We start from the raw sequence: 18612 nt of genomic DNA, 5'->3' as shown, positions 1-18612 counted from the left end.
ACCATGTACTAGTAGTGATACTTAACCAAGATAAATGCATTAAAATAAAATAATTAGAAGGATTTATGAAATTCATAACAGCAAGAATAAACTGAGGGAATAATAGTTGAGAAAACACTGAGATAAAAGGACGTTTTACCGGGTTTTGTAAGAATAAAAGAGGTAGGCCGGGCGCGGTGGCTCACGCCTGTAATCCCAGCACTTTGGGAGGCCGAGGCGGGTAGATCACGAGGTCAGGAGATCGAGATCATCCTGGCTAACATGGTGAAACACTGTCTCTACTAAAAATACAAAAACAATTAGCCGGGTGTGGTGGCAGGTGCCTGTAGTCCCAGCTACTCGGGAGGCTAAGGCAGGAGAATGGCGTGAACCCAGGAGGCGGAGCTTGCAGTGAGCCGAGATCACTGCATTTGAGCCTGGGCAACACAGTGAGACTCCGTCTCAAAAAAAAAAAAGAATAAAAGAGGTAAAGAAAAATTGGAGCAGATGATGGAGAAGGAAAAATGCAACTTGGCAATTTTCCTATTGCTCTGGGCAGGGGTGGAGGGTGAATATGAACTGTAAAACGGTCTGGGGGAAGAGGAGGGTGTCATGCATTTAGGAACAGCAAGGGCTGTCTAAAATGGGCAGAAGAGTAGACAAAGACAAAAGCAAGGGAAAAGTAGCTCTGGGGAAAAAAAAGGGCAGAAAACTAGAAAATTGTCCAAGGAGAAACTCTCCTGGGTGAATTCCACACACAGCAATGGATAAAGTGAAGTTTGTGTTTAGTAGGGCCTCAATGCAGTGCACTTACAGACACATAGATGCATTAGAATGTGTATTTTGGATTTTGTGGAGTAAACCAGTGTTGGTTAGTTAATATAAATTTCTGTAATTTTGGAAGAAGCTATGATTTTTTGTTGGTTTTCAACATGTCCATATCTGGAGGATGTTGCTGATATTTTTGTAATCTTAGATCAAGGAAAGGGGAAGACAAATGATATTTATTGAGAATGAACAATGTCTCAGAGATTTACAGACAGTTCAGATGCTCCTTACAACAATCATATGTGGTAGGTATTATGAACCCATTTTACAAGGAAGAAATTGAAGGTTAGAGAGGTTAAATATCTTTCCCATGTTAAAGCTAGTAAATCAGAACTGAAAATCATCTGGTGGATTCCAGAGCCCAAGCTCTTCCTATTGTCCTATACTATGTCCACAAGGCAGTGCAAGGATATTAAAAACTCTTCAAACATCAGGTGGTGTCATCATTCATGGCTTGTACAGCTTTGGGGCTAGCCTCTTATCTGACCCTGTCTTGTTAAAAACGTGCTCTTTAGAGCAATCATTTCAGATCCCTAATCCAGTGCATTGTTGGCTCATTCTCTCCCTACCTATTGCCAATTAAGCATCTAGCTTCCAACTCTCAGAAGCGCAGAGTCATTCCATTTATTCATTGCTCTTTTGGTTCACTTACTCATTCACTTCCATTCACTTACTTATACACTTCCATTCACTCACCCATTCCACAAATATTTAATACATACTTAAATATATTGAATAAATAAAAGAACAGGAATGTGCCTAATTTCAACTATTGTCTAACTGTGAAGACCTCCATCAGCCTGTTCAGATTCTATCTAGACTATTCATCCAGTTGAATTTTCCGAGTGATTCAGGTAAAAATGGTTTTAGCTGCTCCCAGCTCTACAGAGGTCGAGGGCATTGAGACCCTTCTTTTGGCACTGAGTTTGGTGCTTTCAAACCACACAGCTATGTCTGGCAAGACCTTGGTGCTTCTACTCTAGGTAGTCTTGAAATAGCTGATTCCTTTTGGATCAGTTCAGACCCCTGCTCCCTTGACCCTTTCATCTTTTGTAAGCAGCCCCCTTCTACACCCATCTACAGTTTTAAAATCAAGGCTGAGAATCTTCTTAACTCCTCTGGGTAATCTCAGATAGTCCTCATATTAAGAAGGGAACATAGTAAGCATAACACTTAATACCCTTAAGTAAGTAATTTTGGGCAAATTAGGTAAAGAGATTCCCTGTATGAATGCCAAACATGTACTCTGTTTACCATAAAACACTTCCTAGACACATCAAAGAGAAACACATCTGATCCTAGGGTGATTTATATCCTCAGCCAGCACATGCATTTCCATCTGATTCATACTATCTGCTTTGGTTTTCAATTGAAAAATGAACAGTCAAAATTTGAGTTTCACATTGCTGGAAGAGTTACTTCATCTCCCTTCATTTTCTATAAAATGATGGTGCTAAATTAGTAACAATGTATTAATGAGTACTTGTGCAGAATTTTAAAATTTACCCTGCAATACTTTATCTCAAAACAATTCTCTTTGAGTTACCCTTGTCTTCATTTTACAAATGAAGCAATTAAATCTCAGAGAGGTTAAGAAAATTCTCAGCTGCACAGTGAATAAGCCAGAAGTAAGGCTCACACTCAGAACTTTTGACAGAAATCTCACACTCTTTACAGCACACTCCACCACTTCCAAATGTTTTCTGTGTTCTCTTTCCGGGGGGCGTGTATGAACTGCAAAGTTGTCTAGGGGAGAGTGTGGGGATCATGCAGTAGGAATCAGCAGCAAGGGCTACCCAAAATATGCAAGAGAGCAGACAAATACAAATGCAAAGGGAGAATTGTCTATTCATTCCTTAGCCTACTTTTTGATGGTATTGTTTGGGTTTTTTTCTTGCTAATTTGTTTATGTCATTCTCATTTACAGAATATTACCCTGGGAATTATAATTTCATTAAACTTTCTTTTGGTCAAAAGTATAATCACTTAAGTTATAGCAATTCTTTAAACTCAAATTGAGAAATAATCCAGAATTTTTTTTGAAGTAAAAGAAAAGTTCTCAAGTCTCTTGCTGTGGTTCTAGATGTTCAGTAGCAGGTCTCTTTGAAAGGTGAATCTACCTTGGCAGGTAACCCATCATTGTTATCAGGATGGTGTCCAGTGTGGCATGAGGGGGAATCTAGCAGAGTCTCTTGGCTACAGAAGATCTGGTAGGCCAGGCAAATGCCTAGACAGAAAGAAGTGTCCCTGGAGTGATTAGTAAATGCTTTCTGAATTAATGAGAAGAAAAAGAAACCCTCGTCTCAGAAACTGTCCCCTTGGATCCACAACAAAGTATCTTGAATTCAAGAAAACACCTAAAGGAACAAAAACTTGCAGGTGAGGGGAGAGTTTGGGAGAGAGGGGAAAGATTTCACTCTTGGATGAAGGCTCACCCTTTGAAGAAAGAAGCTATGTGGAGTTCTCTCCTCCAAATGCTCTATTGAAAAAGCTACAAATTATCTGATAAATTCTGATTTATTCTCTAGTGACTTTAACCTTCTTGTAATGTCAGGCAATCCATTCACCCAGTGCTGAATGATTAAATTTCTCTTCTCTTAGTTCTTCTTCTATAAATTATATTTTTTCTAGATGTGTTTAGCTTCCCACCACCTGCCTCCAGACTTATTTTCCCTGATGACGCTCATAAAAGCTAACATCTTTTAAGAGTCTAGGCCATCATATTCTCTTTTAACATGGTTAAACTTTCCAAGAATTTTACATTTCCTTTCAATTGGTTTAGTACATTCTTCCATGTAGTTGGCATTTAAGTGAGTGAAAACTTCTGTTCAAAGCAAGAGAACCATAAAACATTCAATAATTGCTCTTCAAGGAAATCCACAGAGACAGAGACTCAGACTTATGTTTTTCAGGCAACACTGACACTCCTTACACAGCTTTCCCAGGAGGGACTCCGGGCACAGCTTCAAGTAGTCCAAAGCTTCTTTATGGCCCCAAAGTCCTCCACAGAGCTGCCTCTGGCTGCTATCCCCTAGACCACACAGACCACAACAAACCACATAAGAACACCTGTCAGCATTTCACCCAGAACCAACCCTAGTAGCCAGAGATACACTCACATTTAAAGATCCCAAGATAGCTACATTTCCCATAGAAATTTGTGTTTCCTCAATAACAGTTCATATATAGAAATAAGAAGTTATGTGTCCTAAATATTTTTAGTTTGCCAAAGGTATTTTCTCACCTTGATTCCTTAATCTGTGTCCCATTTGCTCATTTTGTTGTAGCACTATACGAATGAGTCTTTATATTAATATAAAATGGAGTTTTATTTCTATGGGTACCACTTAATTTCATCTTCTTCCATATGAATTGCACCCCTTTACCTGGCCATCTTCCATCAAGTAGATAGAGGGAGGCAGAATTCAGCTCCATCAGGAAGAATGCTTTAATGTTGGAAGGTCCCATAGTGAAATAGACTCATGGCATAAGTAAGCTCTCTGGCATATGCCCCAACTACCAGAGATCCATGTACCCGAAATCCAGGTTGAGACACCTCTGCCTCATTAAGAGCTGTCCTATGGGACCAAGCCCCTACATTGGGTACCATTTTCCACTATGCATTCACAGATCTCCCCCATTCTGGGCATCTGGAGCTAATGTCACATTTTAGATGTTCTCTTGCTCTCCTGCATTTCAGACCTAGTGATTGCTACTGGTTTCTTAAATCCATTCTCAATACGATAATTATTTTTCTTTTGTTCGTTTATTAAATACATTTTAATTAAATTTATAGAGTGTGACAGGTACTCTTCTAGGTCTTGGAGGTATAACAATGGACAAAATATACAGAGTCCCTCATCTTATGATGCTTACATAGCAGGAGGAGGCCAGTCACAAACAAACAAGTAAACAGACATATGAATAATAAGGCATTTATCAGCACTAATGCAGAAATGCAAATCAGAGTAAAGAGTTAAAGATTAATGGGCTGGGTGTTTTAGACAGTTATGAGGGAAGGCTTGTCTGATGACACTTGAGCAGATGTGGTGGTGGGAAAGGGAGACATTCAAGTTTTTGCAGAACAGGCATTCCAGACCGAGCTAACAGCAAATGCAAAGATCCTGAGATGAAAGTATGTTTGGGATGTTTGATGAACAACTCTCAGGATCCTGGTCAACCACAGCTCACACCCAGCTTCTATCTTGGGTATATCCATTATAGTCACCAAGAAGGGGAAGGAATGGAGCCCTGATGCCAAAATGGAGAGGCTGGACAGTTTCTTGTTACATAGTATGAGAAAAGAGATTCCAGCACTGAGTAGGTGGCTGGGATTCTTAACATTCACACCTCAGTCCATGATTCTGTGCAAACATATATATGTGTCTACATCCAGGTAACCTACCAGTATAACTAAGGCAAATGAGACTTGAAAAACATATTTAACTAATAGTGATAATAGTGTTATCTTTATGTTTGAGAAAGGTAGACATTATCACCAATTCCCAAGTATTTGCATGAAAATAAAATCATGCAGACAAAGGGGGCTGAAGTTTAATTTTTATAGCAAAGTTTTAATGTATTGATCAAATGCTTTCATTTTTCCACCTCTTGCTATGTTTCTGAATTCTACAGTTCATGGATCAGCAATGACTAAAGGTGATATTCTGAAAAGTTTTCAAATTATTAGCATATTGAGTCATATTTTCAACTTCTGGTTTAAGTCTCAATTCTTTTTTTTAAGGAGGTGATATGGTTTGGCTGTGTCCCCACCAAAATCTCTTCTTGAATTGTAACTCCCACAATTCCCATGTGTCATGGGAGGAGCCCTGAGGGAGGTGACTAAATTATGGGATGGATTTTTCCTGTGCTGTTCTCACGATAGTTAATCAGTCTTACGAGATCTGATGGTTTTTAAAAAACAGGAGTTTCCCTGTACAAGCTCTCTTTTCCTGCCACCATCCACGTAAGATGTGACTTGCTCCTCCTTGCCTTCTGCCATGATTGTGAGGCTTCCCCAGCCACATGGAACCGTGACTTCTCCATTAAACCTCTTTCCTTTGTAAATTGCCCAGTCTCAGGTATGTCTTTATCAGCAGTGTGAAAATGGACTAATACAGAAGGTAAGAGTGTTATTCAGTATTTTAAAGCTTGACATCTAAGTGGTTCCAAGGGCTATGTCAAGTGATATAGCCCTTATAGCTGTATATCATGGGTATATCAAAAATAATGAATGATAATGGCAGCTACAGTTTCATTGGTCATGTTGTAGACTCTGTGTTAAGGCAAGTAATTTATTTATCTCATAAAAACATCACTGTGGGAGGGGTACTTTTATTATCTCCATATCACAGATAAAAGATCTGAGACTTAATAAGAGTAAGGAATTGGCATAACATCACAAAGCTAGTGGATGGCAGAGCTCAGCCTAGAACCTAGCTCCATCTGACACCCCAGTCCAAGCTCTTAACCACCACATGATCCTGCTTTCAGAGCAGGGAAGGACAATTAGAGTATTTAAGAATCAGGGTTCTATTTATGCTACTATCATGGAGAAAAATCATTGGTTAGTATAACAAAGACTTCATGACTTGATTAAAATTAGCAGGTAAAATTCATTTATCTTGGAATTCATTCCTTAAGGTTCAAGATGGCAAGAAGCTAAACTGAAAAATAAATCTCTACCAATATGTTTACAGATGAACACTTTCCCTAGGTAACATGGGCACCACCTGATCTCAGTATTACAGCTGATTGTTGTCTAACTTCAAAGTGTTATTGTAATGTGAGAATATCAGGCCACGGAGGAGGAGAAGATGGAGTGCAGTGAGGGGTTATATGGGAAGGGATGGGTGGGAGGATGAGGACACAATCTCTGCAGCAGCCATTTGTGGGTAACAGCAGTTACACAAGGCATGAATTTCAATGCGCCAGAAATCCATTGCTCAAGCTAGTATTTGTGGAGTTCCCTTGTTCCCTCTTCTTGATGTGGGAGTTGATTTGCAGTCAAGCGTAATGAAATCAGCACTGGTTTAACAGGCTGGAAACTGCCTGTTATCCCAGCCTCTTCAATCACCAGTTGTGGAACCCCGGACAAATCACTTAACCTTGATGGACCTCAACTTTCTTATCTAGAAAAATTAGATAATTTAAAAGTTAGATTAGCCCTTCAAGCAATTCTGTGAATCAAGGAGAATTTACAGCTTTTGCCATTTATTAAGTCCTCTCGTTATTTTTTTCTCTTGCTAGAATGTGAATGTTTCCAAAGCACATCGTACAGTAGGTAGCTCTTCAAATGAACTCAGAAAAAATATTTGTTCAATGACTGAATATACATGAGGACTGATGGCCAAAGGACCCTAAGATATATCAACTGAGCTCTATTTTAAGATGGAAAGCAGCATTCATCCTTTTCATATAATAGTAATATTTACCAAATATTTATTAATGAAAAGAAATTGCTTCTATTTGAAATTATAGCTAAAAGTAAATAGTAAAATAATATGTAAAGTTAATCCTACCTTTATAAAAATGATAAATGTAAATGTTAATGGACCAAAAAAGTTGAAGAAATATACACCAAACAACTGATAGTGGTTTTCTGGGAAAGAGGTTAGGGCGGAAATATGAGTGATATTTACTTTCTACACTAAGCACCTCATTATAGCTACATTTTATATTTTATCATAGTACACATATAATTGGCTTAATTCATTTTTAACTGCTAAAATACATTGTTTCAAACCAGCCTGGCCAGGAACTGTCTGTGTCACATATTACATGTCAATCCATGCAAAAAAACTAGACCCAAAAGATTGTCTCAAACCTAGAGATATTCCCTTGCTTTTACACTGCAGAAAAAAAAAAAAAAATACAGAGAGATAATGTTTTTTCCAGTTAATACAAGTGTGAATTAAAAGGTCTTTCTATTTTTTAGTTCCTGTGACCCCCAGGAGGGAAGGCTGTGGGCTGATTATTAGAGCATTTGAGTGTGTGGGTTGCCTGGAAGCGATAGCTAGCAAAGACTGGGAGATGGGAAAATGATAAAGCATGCTTGGCTTACAGAGCTGCTGAGCTGAACAGCAGTACTCTCACCCAGATATTATTCTTGTTAATTGTATCTGATTCCACTTGATTATGTATTTCATTGAATCTAAATGTTGGTGGGGGAGGTCACTGCTCCATGCTACTCATCAGAAACCTTAATAAAAAGGGCACCCCAGAACCCCTTGACAGAGAGCCATGCAAACACATTACCCTTCATTGTGACAGATTTGCTCCAGTAAATATGATCACTTTTTCTTCACCCTGTGTCTGTAAGCATTTCTAGAACACTTGATGTCATAATACCCAGAGAAAAAGCCCTTTCTAACATAATGGAGGCAATATAAAATATGGACTTTCATGTCACGTAAACATTTATAACATTCACACAAACGGGATTTATTTCTTATGTGTATGCAGTTCTTCTCTCTGTTGTTATTGATGAATGGAAAAAGATAAATGTACCATACAATGGGGAAATAACAGCACAATGTGGAGCTGACTGCTGACTTCCCATCCAGTTAACATGGACAAGCTGCTGAAGCTCTCATCTAAGGCTTCATGGCATCATGGGTGGCAAGAAGGTTATGGGGTGATCTAAAACTCCACACCTTTGAGAATCAGAAGGATTAAATAGGATAAGCATAGATTTTGGACTCAGACCAGGTTTTCAGTCCAGCAGTAGTTTTGAGAGCTTAGGTAAGCTCTTAATTCAGTTTTCTGAGACTTGGTTTGCTCAGTTGTCAAATGGGGATACTGATACCTATTTTCCAGTGTGTTGTAGAGGTTAATAATCCATTGTAGTAGCTCATATGGTACATAGGAGGCCTACTCAAAATGTCTTTCATCTATCTCTTTTTATCTTTTCCATTCATGCTTTCGTTTTTTTTTGTTGTTGTTGTTTGGCAGAAATAGCCAAGCTCTGTCATTCTACCTTCCAAGTTTGGCCATTCTACCTTCTGACCTCAAATCTTCAAAACGGGCCAGCAGTGCCATAAGCCAAGACCAGCCAAGTTTATAAATGGAATAGTTTTCTTCTCTTTTCTATCTTGGGTCTTGGGTCTTCAAAAAACTTAAAAATATGGAAGTATAGTAATAACTACATGTAAATTTATAAATTAAGGACTAGTCTAGATGATCTTTACATTTTCCTCTAGCCCTAAGACAAAGAGATAAATAGAGAGATGACAGGCAGATAGAGCTTTTATTCTTATCCTTTTGGCTTTGCTTTTACAATGTGAATATAACGTTTATTGACCAGAAGATTGGCCAGGTCATGAAATGCTTATTAGCAGTTCATACCGCCATGATGAATGGTGTTTCAATATTTTCAATCAGGGCCCTTGCCATATACACTGTTCCTGCATTTTTACACCAGTGTAGGAAAGCTAGGATGTATCCTTTGTGGAAAGAGCAGGGCTGGGACTAGAGTCAGACGAGTGAGGCACCTGCACTGGGCACAAAATTTAAGACATTCCAAAAAACTCAGTAATCAAGATAAACAATATTTTAATGTAACATTTAAAAAAATCATAATGCAACATTCCATGATGAACACACACAGGATCAAAATTTTAAATAAAGTCAGGAACCAGTCCTGCATTTGCTTCTCTCACCCCACCCTCACCCCAGCCCTGGGCAGAATCTGGGTCTGAAATCAGAATATGAGAATTCTGGCCTCCATTCTGATATCACTTAACTACAGTAAGCAAAAGCCTCAGGTAAGTTCCTGCAGTTCCTTAGTTCTCAGTTTCCTTGTGTCATTTCACTTGAAAGTCTGATTAGGTAACTTCTAACGAATCTTTGAACTTGGGACAATTCTATGATTTTCTATAATATGAAGTTGCTTTATTTGAAGTGTCATCAATGACTCAAAAGGAGAAGTTGGTTCAGTAATTGATTCAGTTCAATCACAAACATTTACTGAACACTTATTATATGCCAAGCACTATGTTAGGCACAAAAAAATACAGAGTTGGGGATTATTGAAACGCATAGAAAGAGAAGCCAACCTTAGAGTTAAGAGGTCAGGACAACTTCCCTAGAAAGCAACTCTGACCTAAAAACCCAAAGGAGTTAGGGGAAGACAAGGATGGAATTCCAGAAAGAGGGAACAGCATGGTTAAAGGCCTGAAGATAAAAAGAAAAATCTCATGGGGGTAACTGTAAGAAGTTTAGTTTGGATGAAACATTAATAGGATGGATGGGGGGAAAAAAGTCTTTGATTACAGCACAGTAATAGAAGTATTTGCCAGAGTATAATGCAAAGACACAGAGTTATGAGTCAAACCTGGGTTGCAGTTCCTGCCCTACTGCCAAATAGCTAGATGACAGAGTTTCCACATCCACTGGGATTCTGTTTTAGAACACATGACAAATTTTTCCATGAAGGGAAGCATTTAATTTCCTATGGAATGTTGTAAATCTCACATTTGAGATATTTACAGTTTATGTCCCTCAGTACCAAAGAGGTGCTGTAATTAATGCAAGTAGTCGTTTCCCTAAAACAATCTGCTGAACAGCTAAGTCCCTGTTGTCTGATGCCTATGAGCCTGAAGGTGCAAAGACTAGGCTAAACACAAGCAAACTTTCATCTTCCCCAGACAGGTGTGAGCAGTGGGCAACTAGGCAAGTATTATTGGCAGGTACTCCTAGCACATGTCTACTCTACCTAGGCTTATGACAGCCGAGCTGGTCTGCTCCTGCCATATTTGTGTCTGCTAATTTAATTTCTGCACTTAGGAAGACAGGATTTGAGCCAGCTATTTATAAGCAACCTCCCTGCCCCCAAATTTGTTAATGAATGCAAAAGCACACCATCTCTTGAGTCCTGAGCATAAAGTCAAAGCTTTATGTTTTTAACCTCACTGCTATCACACATAATACTCTTCATTTATTAGGTACTTACTCTGTCCGACCTTTACAACGAACTCAGCTAATCCTCTCAATCCTCTGCAATGGGTTCTACTATTGCTCCATCTTAAAAGCAGGAGTAATTGAAAGCACAGAGAAGTAAACCATGTGCCCAAAGTCGCACAGTTTATAAGTGGCAGAGCCAGAATTAAGAATTTAATTAATTTAGAATTCTGAATTAATTCAGAATTAATTCAGGTCAACAGCCTGTCTAACTCTAGAGCCTGTGTTCTCAACCGCTGTGCTACATAAACAAGTCAGGCTCATCAGCCTGCATACCCAAGTGGTACCATTGAGGTATGGCACTCAGAGGCTCCTTAAGTTTCCAGGACATTCAAAGATCTGAATTCTCTGAGTTTTAGAGGACTCGCTTCAGTCATTTAGTTGTGGGGAAGAAGAGCATCCTCTATATCTGTCCTCAAATCTATCTTTGCATGCTCTTGGAGAAAGGCATCCTTTCTCCTCTCTCTCTCCTCTCCTGTTCTCATTTCCCAAACCTTTTGTTCTTAGACACTAGCTCGTTCCATCTGCTCCCCCTTGATAAAAACTGCACCTGAGACTCACTGTACCTTCTCACTGTACCTACAGCCCCATAACTCTTTCCCCTGCTAGACTTCATAAATGACTGATAGTTACGCATTGCACGGTTTTTTTTTTTCCTCCCATTCCCCACTGAACTCTCTGAAATGGTTTCTGAGCACACTGCTATACTAAAATTGCTTTCCTAATGGTCACCAGAAAACTCTTTTTCATTGTCCTTTTTCAGTTCCCTACTTTCAACCTTTGCAAAGGTCCCTCACTTAAAATCATCCTGGTAATTTATACATTTGATGAAAGGAAATTGCTTGTACAATTATGAAAATGGGCTTTGAGACCTGACTCTGATACTTTGTAACTTGGTAGCTATGGACAAGCTACTGGGACCTCTCTGTTTCAGCTGCCTCAGCTGTAAAGTGGGAATAGGAGTCATAGGTGTTGTCAAGATTAAATAGGATTCCACGTGGAGGCACTTAAACAAGTCCTGGCACAGTTGGGACTGTTTCTGTGAAGTCTGAGCACTCCTCATGATTCCCTGAGGCTTTTGCTTTCATGCCAGTTCTTTTCCTTCTTGTCTGAGTACTCACTTCCTATGCTCTTTCCTGGGGCTTATTTCTCTCTTTAATCCCTACTTCTGCTAAATGCTGAAATTTAGTCTTTGTCTCTATGGTCTCCTCCTCTTCCCATCTTCTTCCCTAATAAAAATAATAGTTGGCATTTACTATGAAATCACTAGATACTGGGATCTGTACTAATGCTTTCCAAGATGTTCTGGTGTCACCCCAAAATCAATTTCTGCAAAACAGCATTAAGCCTTTTACTTTCCTCAGCTAACCTCCTTTCCCATCCCTCTGTCACCATCAATCCAGCTACCAATGGTCAAACCCAAAGTGCTATCTTTGATTTGCCTTCTGTTGCACTCCCTGTAGTCAATTTGAAAACAAACTCTATGTTTTTTCCCCATTCTGGTATCTCTTAATGGCATTTTCAGATTGAAATTCAACATGTTTGGGCTTGGTTCAGTAAGGGACCTAGTTCCTGGGTCTGCAGTGTTGATGGCTGGAACACAGATGATCTGGCCCTCATTCCAGGATGCCAAGATGCAATGAGCTCTTTAAATGAGATCTTTATGAGCTCTCTGGTGCAGATTATTTTGAAAGTTTTCATAATGTATATTAAATTAGGAAATTCTGACCAGAAAGGGGGAAAAGGGAATTTATACACACTGCCATCCTACTGTGTATCAGCAACTGTGCTAAATGCTGTTGCTTCCAAGATGCAGTGATGAGCTCATTTTTTAAATATCAAAAAAAAAAGTCATGATGCTATTTCCTAGTGGCACTTCAGGGTACAGTTATTCTTCATAGGGGCAGCTGAGAAAACGTGTTTTTTGTTTTGATTTGTGGCCTCCCTGGCACATTTTAACACTGACCTCCAAGTCAGTTGATCACCTCGGAGAAATGGAAGTCATTATTTATCTTCTATTCTAATGTAGGAATCATCACCTCATGGCTGGATTTCTCATTCATTTATTTAATGATTCATTCAACAAATATTTATTGGGTCCCTACTCCATACCAGGCCTGTGCTAAATGCTGTTGATGCCACTGTGAATGCCTTACTCTCACAATGCAAAAAAGGCAGCTACACAAGTGAATGCTGGGAAAGAAGAGGGTGATACAGGAGCACACAGAAGGAAGGCCCTTCTTATATTAGCAGGGTTTACTTTCTTCACTTGTCTTTCAGATACATCTACTCTTATCCACCCCTACTGCCACCACCCTCGTCATTTAACACCTATATTTCCACAATAAGTTCCCTGCCTCCAGTCTCACCACCTCCAAGTCATCCTCCACACTGTGGTCACAGTCATCATTCTCTAATGCAAATCTGATCATGTCTCAAACTTTCTCAACTTTCAAACAAACACCCCTAGCCTTCCCCACAAAATTGAAGTTCTTATGCTTGGATAGTTCCATTCACACTTGATTGCTGCTTATGTCTCTTGTTTGATGCTGTGCCACTGTAAAAAGCTGAGAACCCATATCTCTTGCTACAACCATACAGAACTACTTCCAGGACTTACAGAGATATTTCTGCCTGGAAAGCCCTTCTTTTCTCCTTGTCCTTGTTCAAGACTCAGCTAATGTCAAGCTCTCTGAGAAACCTTCTTGATCTTCTTACCCTTCTTGAGTTGGATGCCCTCCCTTTGTGCTTCCATGGCATTCTGGGCATATCTCTGAAAAACTCACTCTATAGCATTACTTGTTAATTGGTGTCACCCAGGTGCTGTTCACCCTCAGTGGCTCTAACCACATGAGATGGCTTATTGTCACCCTAATTTATCAGGCACTCTCAAGTATTTCCTCTGCCTGGAATGCCCTTTCTATCCTTTCCTCCCTGGTAAAAGACTATTCATTTTTCTCAAAGATCACCTGCTCAAATCCTCCAGGGAAAAGAAAAAATCACTTTCATGCCTGTACTATTGGCACATGGTCTAACCTACAATTATAGCAGTTAATCAGATTGCATCATAGTTAAATACCTGTTTCCTTGATGATTGGGACCATTTTTTACTTTCTTACCTTTTTTTCCCAGCCTCCAGCATGTAACAAGTACTTATACATGTTTTCTGAATGTTGAGAAAATCCAGGAGGAAGGGATGAAGTGTATAGCATACACATTAAGAGCTCATAGTACAGTACAGAACTATCCTGCTTTCTATTTCATGTGTGTTCATCTTGTATTTACAACTAGAACATAAACACTTTGAGGGACAGAACTATGTTACATATTTTATGTGACTTCCAATGCTAAATACAGGATAGGTGGTCAATAAATGCTTGTAAATAGAATCTAGTATAATCAAAATAAACTGATCTTGCAGATGAAGGAAGAGGAAATATACAGTAACAAAGCAAATAAAGAGCTCTAGTGAGAGCAAAAAATAGTCTTGATCTTTTCTTGCCAAGGTTTTCAAAGAAAATGATGAGAGTGTTCACCATGGGATAAAAAGGACATATGCTGACAATTATAGTTAAATCCCCTCTATGCCAATTTCACTTGAAAATATTCCTGGAAAGGTCTTTACTTCCCTAGTTATTTGAAAATAAAACACTCAGATTTCTATCTTACTGAATACCTTTAAAAACCATAAAAGCGAAACTATTTTAATAATAAGCATTGCTTTCCCGATTCCCCCCTGCCCCCCGCGTTTTTTTTTTTTCCTTTCTTAAAAAAGCTTTTCACCTTTGGCTATGCTTACTTATGAGTCAAGATCACTTTCATAAGTGATTTCTCAATTAATCTCACAAATATCATGCTTTCTTCCACTTCAAAGAAGTCACAAAATGTTAAAGATAAAAAGGTCCCCATCCCAAGCAGCAGAGAGATTCCCCAACCTGTCATCTCAAAGTGAAGAGAAGCCCTCACCCCCACCCGTGAGGAGCAGCAGGCATAAGTACTGGATCTGAGCTTCCGGAGTTTACTTCTGTCAGCATCAGCTTGGCTTCCAGATTCCCCATACACTTTTCCTAAAAATCCAAGGCTCCCGACGTGCACAGGAGCCAAAAATGTACCTGTCTGCCCATCCCGCCTTCCAGGTACAACCGACACGTCAAGATGGAGAAACTTTCACACGAGGCAGTTTCTAGACCTAAACAACCAATTTTTAAGTCTGCTAAACGTTATCCAAGGAATAGTGAAGTCTATTACGCTCCAGATGTGACATTCCAGATACCTCAAAACTAGAGTCCCACCAAAAGAATACGAGCTGCCAACCATACAAGCAGAAGGGGCATAGAAATTCAGTGAAGGCTGTAGTGTACGTCCCCTCCAGTCAACCTCTCCCTGCCTTCATTAACCTCTAGTCACACCTCTCCTAAGTGACCATTATTTGTCCCTCTTCTATCTCCCTTTGTCCCAGTCCTGGACTCCTCACAGGCTGACCCAGTCTCCGCTGTTTCAAAAGGCCATTGGATTTGACGCTTTTCCCGAGTGCAGCGGGTGCACTGCACTCTGAGATCCCGCCCCAGTAGTAGAAAGGATTTTAGGAAATCCTTTTCTCAGGACCTTTTCCATCGGGCCGAAGAGATATTCAGAACCGTGCCTGTCCACCAACTAGATAGCAGACACCACAGAACCTCTCCCAGGAAAGAGGTTGAAAGGAAAAAAAAACGACATCCCCACAAAGAAAAATAATAACCCAGAATCCTCCACATATTCCACATGTGTGTGTCATAAAACCCTCGGGAAATGGGTTGGGAGAGGATAAAGCCCCGTCTTCCCACTGCCGCCGCCGCAGCAGCAGCTCCTGTCCAGCTCCCAGCGCTGCCGCGGTGGTGTGCGTGAAGACAGCACCTTCCCCGGGGAGGAGAGATCCTAGCGCCCTGCGTTATAGGAGGTGATTATGGCAAGCCTTTCAGTAACTCATCATTTATCCCCGCACTGACCCGAGCCTCACCCCGGCGCCTTTGGCACCGGAGCTCGATGAGAAAGCCGAAGGTTGCCCCTCCAATTTTCCAGGTGACATACACACCCCACTATGCGCCTAGGACGCAGAGGGGTGGAAGGGAAGGATGACAGGTGCCGATGCCTGAGGGAAAATCAATGGCGACCCTTACAGCTTGGGGTGAGAAATCCCAACCCCCGCCCGGGTGGGAGGACTTGGCATCAGCTACCTGCAGGGCGCCCCCGCCTGCACACCCACCCAACGCGTGCAGGCTCGCGTTGCAGCCCGGAATGCAGTCAGGAGGGTGGAACGGGACGGAGGGAGCCTCCACGCCCCCTTTGTCTCCACGTTTCCCAGATGACATGGAAGGAAAGTTTATGAGCAGGGAGGTGGTAGCTTTCTGCTGGGTCAATCTGACACCTCGCAGGAGGCGACCCTCCCTGGGTTCGTCCTCTCCTCTGCACAGCCCCGGCGCCGCCTTCATCTGCACCTCGACACCCACAAGCAAGGCATGGGACACCTGCGCCGCCGGGTCCGGCCAAGAGCTTGCCCCGCGCTGCCCCACTGCCCCGGCGCAGCGACTTCCCCAGCGGCCCGGCTGCGGGCGCCGCACTCACCTCCCGCGGCGGAACGTCCTCCAGTGCGCCCTACTGGGCCGTCCGGCTCCCGGGAGCGAGGTGCATTCAGGCGGCGGCCCGAGACACGCTCTCCAGGCGCTGCTGCATTCCGCTTGCGTGGGAGAGCAAGCCGGCGAGCGCGCGGCGCGGGCGTGTACGAGTGTGTGTTTGTGCGAGTGTGTGCGAGTGTGTGTATGTGTGTGTCCGTGTTTGTGCGCGCGCCCGTGGGGCGGAGGTGCGCGGGATCACAGATCCCGCTGGGCGCCCATCCCGCGCTCTGCCTCCTCCGCTGCCTCCTCCTGGCGCTGCAGCTTGCACAGGGTCCAGGTTTCAGGATCTCCTGTTTGTTTAATGAAAGGAAAGAGCAAAAGGCTGGCGCGGAGGGGGCGGAGGAGGGGAGAGGCGGGGAGGGTGCCAGGCTGCGCATGCTCAGGAGAGACAGCGCTGGCTTCAGAGCCCAGGCAGAGCAGAGTGAGCTCGGGGTAGAGGCGAGCCAGCCAGATTGCGTCCAGCGGTAGTCGCTCCGCGGGGTTCCCAGAAGGCAGCGGGGAAACCCCGCCGCAAAGGTGCGCCCTGCGCGGGGACTCCGCGGCGCATGCAGCGCTGGAAGCCAGTGGTGGGATCCCCACCCATTCTTGGAGATCGCTTCTGCCTCGAGTCCTCGGTAACGTGGGGCTGTCCTCTCCCGGTGTGGTTTTAGCGCTGGTGTGGGAGTTCCTGTGGGCCATTCTCTTGCTTCTACCCTGCGGGCAACCAAGATGCGTCTCCCCAGAGGTCCAGGAGGAACCACAGGCTGCAGGTCGCCCCGAACTAAAATGAGTTTCCTGGTGTGTGTTTCTTTCTTCCTCTCCCAACTTCCACTCCTTTAAGAGCAAGAAAAGGCAATGTCCAGTCGGGTCCCACAACAGCTTTAATGGGGCGAGGGCGAGGAGGGGGCTAGCGATAACTCTTCCAAACAACAAAGGAGGAGTGGAAGGAAGGTGACTCTCTGAGGACCCCATACTCAGCCTCCTTTGGTGACAGGGTTAAATGGAAGAGATATTTGCCCTGTTTATAAGGAAAAAAAAAAAAACAATGGGTTCATTGTCCCCTTGCCTAGAATGCCAGCGCAATTCTAGGTCTTTGTGAGGCCTCTGGCTACTTGGTAAAGTGGGAGAACTGTCAACTCGAAGAGAGTCCAGTAAGAGAACCCGAGCCTGCGATGGCACAGTAACCTGAGGCCAGGGGAGATGGCAGGTGAGAGTCATTGCAAGTGGAGTGGAAACTTCTTGGATCAGATTGTTCTGTGAGCAAAACAGAATGGTTAGGATCCATTCAAGAGCTTCTATTTTCAGTCTCTTCCCTGTTTAATCGTTCTGTCTCCCCGCACACCACACCCCATTTTCTCTCCTACAGAAGAAAAGACATCCCAAGCAGGAAACTCCTGTAAAGAGATTTCTACCTCTTTTTTATTCATTTTCTGTCCTTCCAGAAAAGGATCACCTTTGGTCCCCTCTGCTTTGGAGGAATAGAGGACAGCCTGCCTTGTGCAAATCTTTTCCAAGCTTTCATTAAAGATCACCTCTAAGCATTTCCACTTTACAGTGGAAGCGAGCAGATGCCTTCTTGCTGAACTCTGACCCACATCCCATTCATCTTCCCAATAATAATGCCAAGTGACACTCGAACAGCAGGACAATTAGATCAAATCCTAGAGCACACCCAGAGGAGAAAGAAACAGCATATCTAAATACCACCAACGAAAAGTTTAGGAGAACAGACTTAGAGGAAGGAAAGAAAAAAGGGAAAGTTCTTAAAAAGAGAAAGTGCCCTGAGTGTAGCGGCAGGTTTATTTTCTCAGTAGATCCTTGAAAGGAGTAGAATTGCAGCATCTCTTTGCTTAAAGGACAAGTGAGAGTGAGTCTCCATCCACCAGGGAGGGGAGATCAGGTTCTCCTGAAGAGCAGCAAAGCCTCTATAATGAACCATGTAGGGTATTTGGAGCTCCTCCTTCCATGCCTGTTTATATCAGGACTTCCCTTTAGTGCTCGGCTTCTTGGAAGGCATCCAAGATAGATCTGCCTTGTTGTCACATTCCCCTCAGAACGGTAAACAGTGTTCACTAGAATTGCAAGGTGTTAGCATTGGTGGGACCAATTGCTTCCTTGAGGCAAGATAGTCATTCTCTTTGCCCTGGTGCATAAGCACAAGGTGAGTGACGGCTTTGAATTCATGAACCAAGAGGGGCTGGGGTTTACAGTTCAC

General features: G+C 42.3%; 1 protein-coding gene across 1 annotated transcript in view; it reads right to left on the bottom strand.

The window, feature by feature from the left end:
- The window catches only part of PLPPR1 (phospholipid phosphatase related 1), a 287024-nt gene extending 270282 nt beyond the window's left edge, over nt 1-16742 (bottom strand). The window contains exon 1 of the mRNA XM_032164690.2: nt 16369-16742. The gene's annotated coding sequence lies outside the window, so the exon portion shown is untranslated. The remainder of the gene's footprint in view (nt 1-16368) is intronic.
- Nucleotides 16743-18612: the final 1870 nt, after the last annotated feature.

The sequence above is a fragment of the Hylobates moloch genome, unplaced genomic scaffold, assembly GCF_009828535.3.
Source record: "Hylobates moloch isolate HMO894 unplaced genomic scaffold, HMol_V3 SCAFFOLD_10, whole genome shotgun sequence".
Lineage (NCBI taxonomy): Eukaryota > Metazoa > Chordata > Mammalia > Primates > Hylobatidae > Hylobates > Hylobates moloch.
The sequence above is the reverse complement of the archived record's forward strand: the minus strand, read 5'-3'. Positions and strand labels throughout refer to the sequence as shown.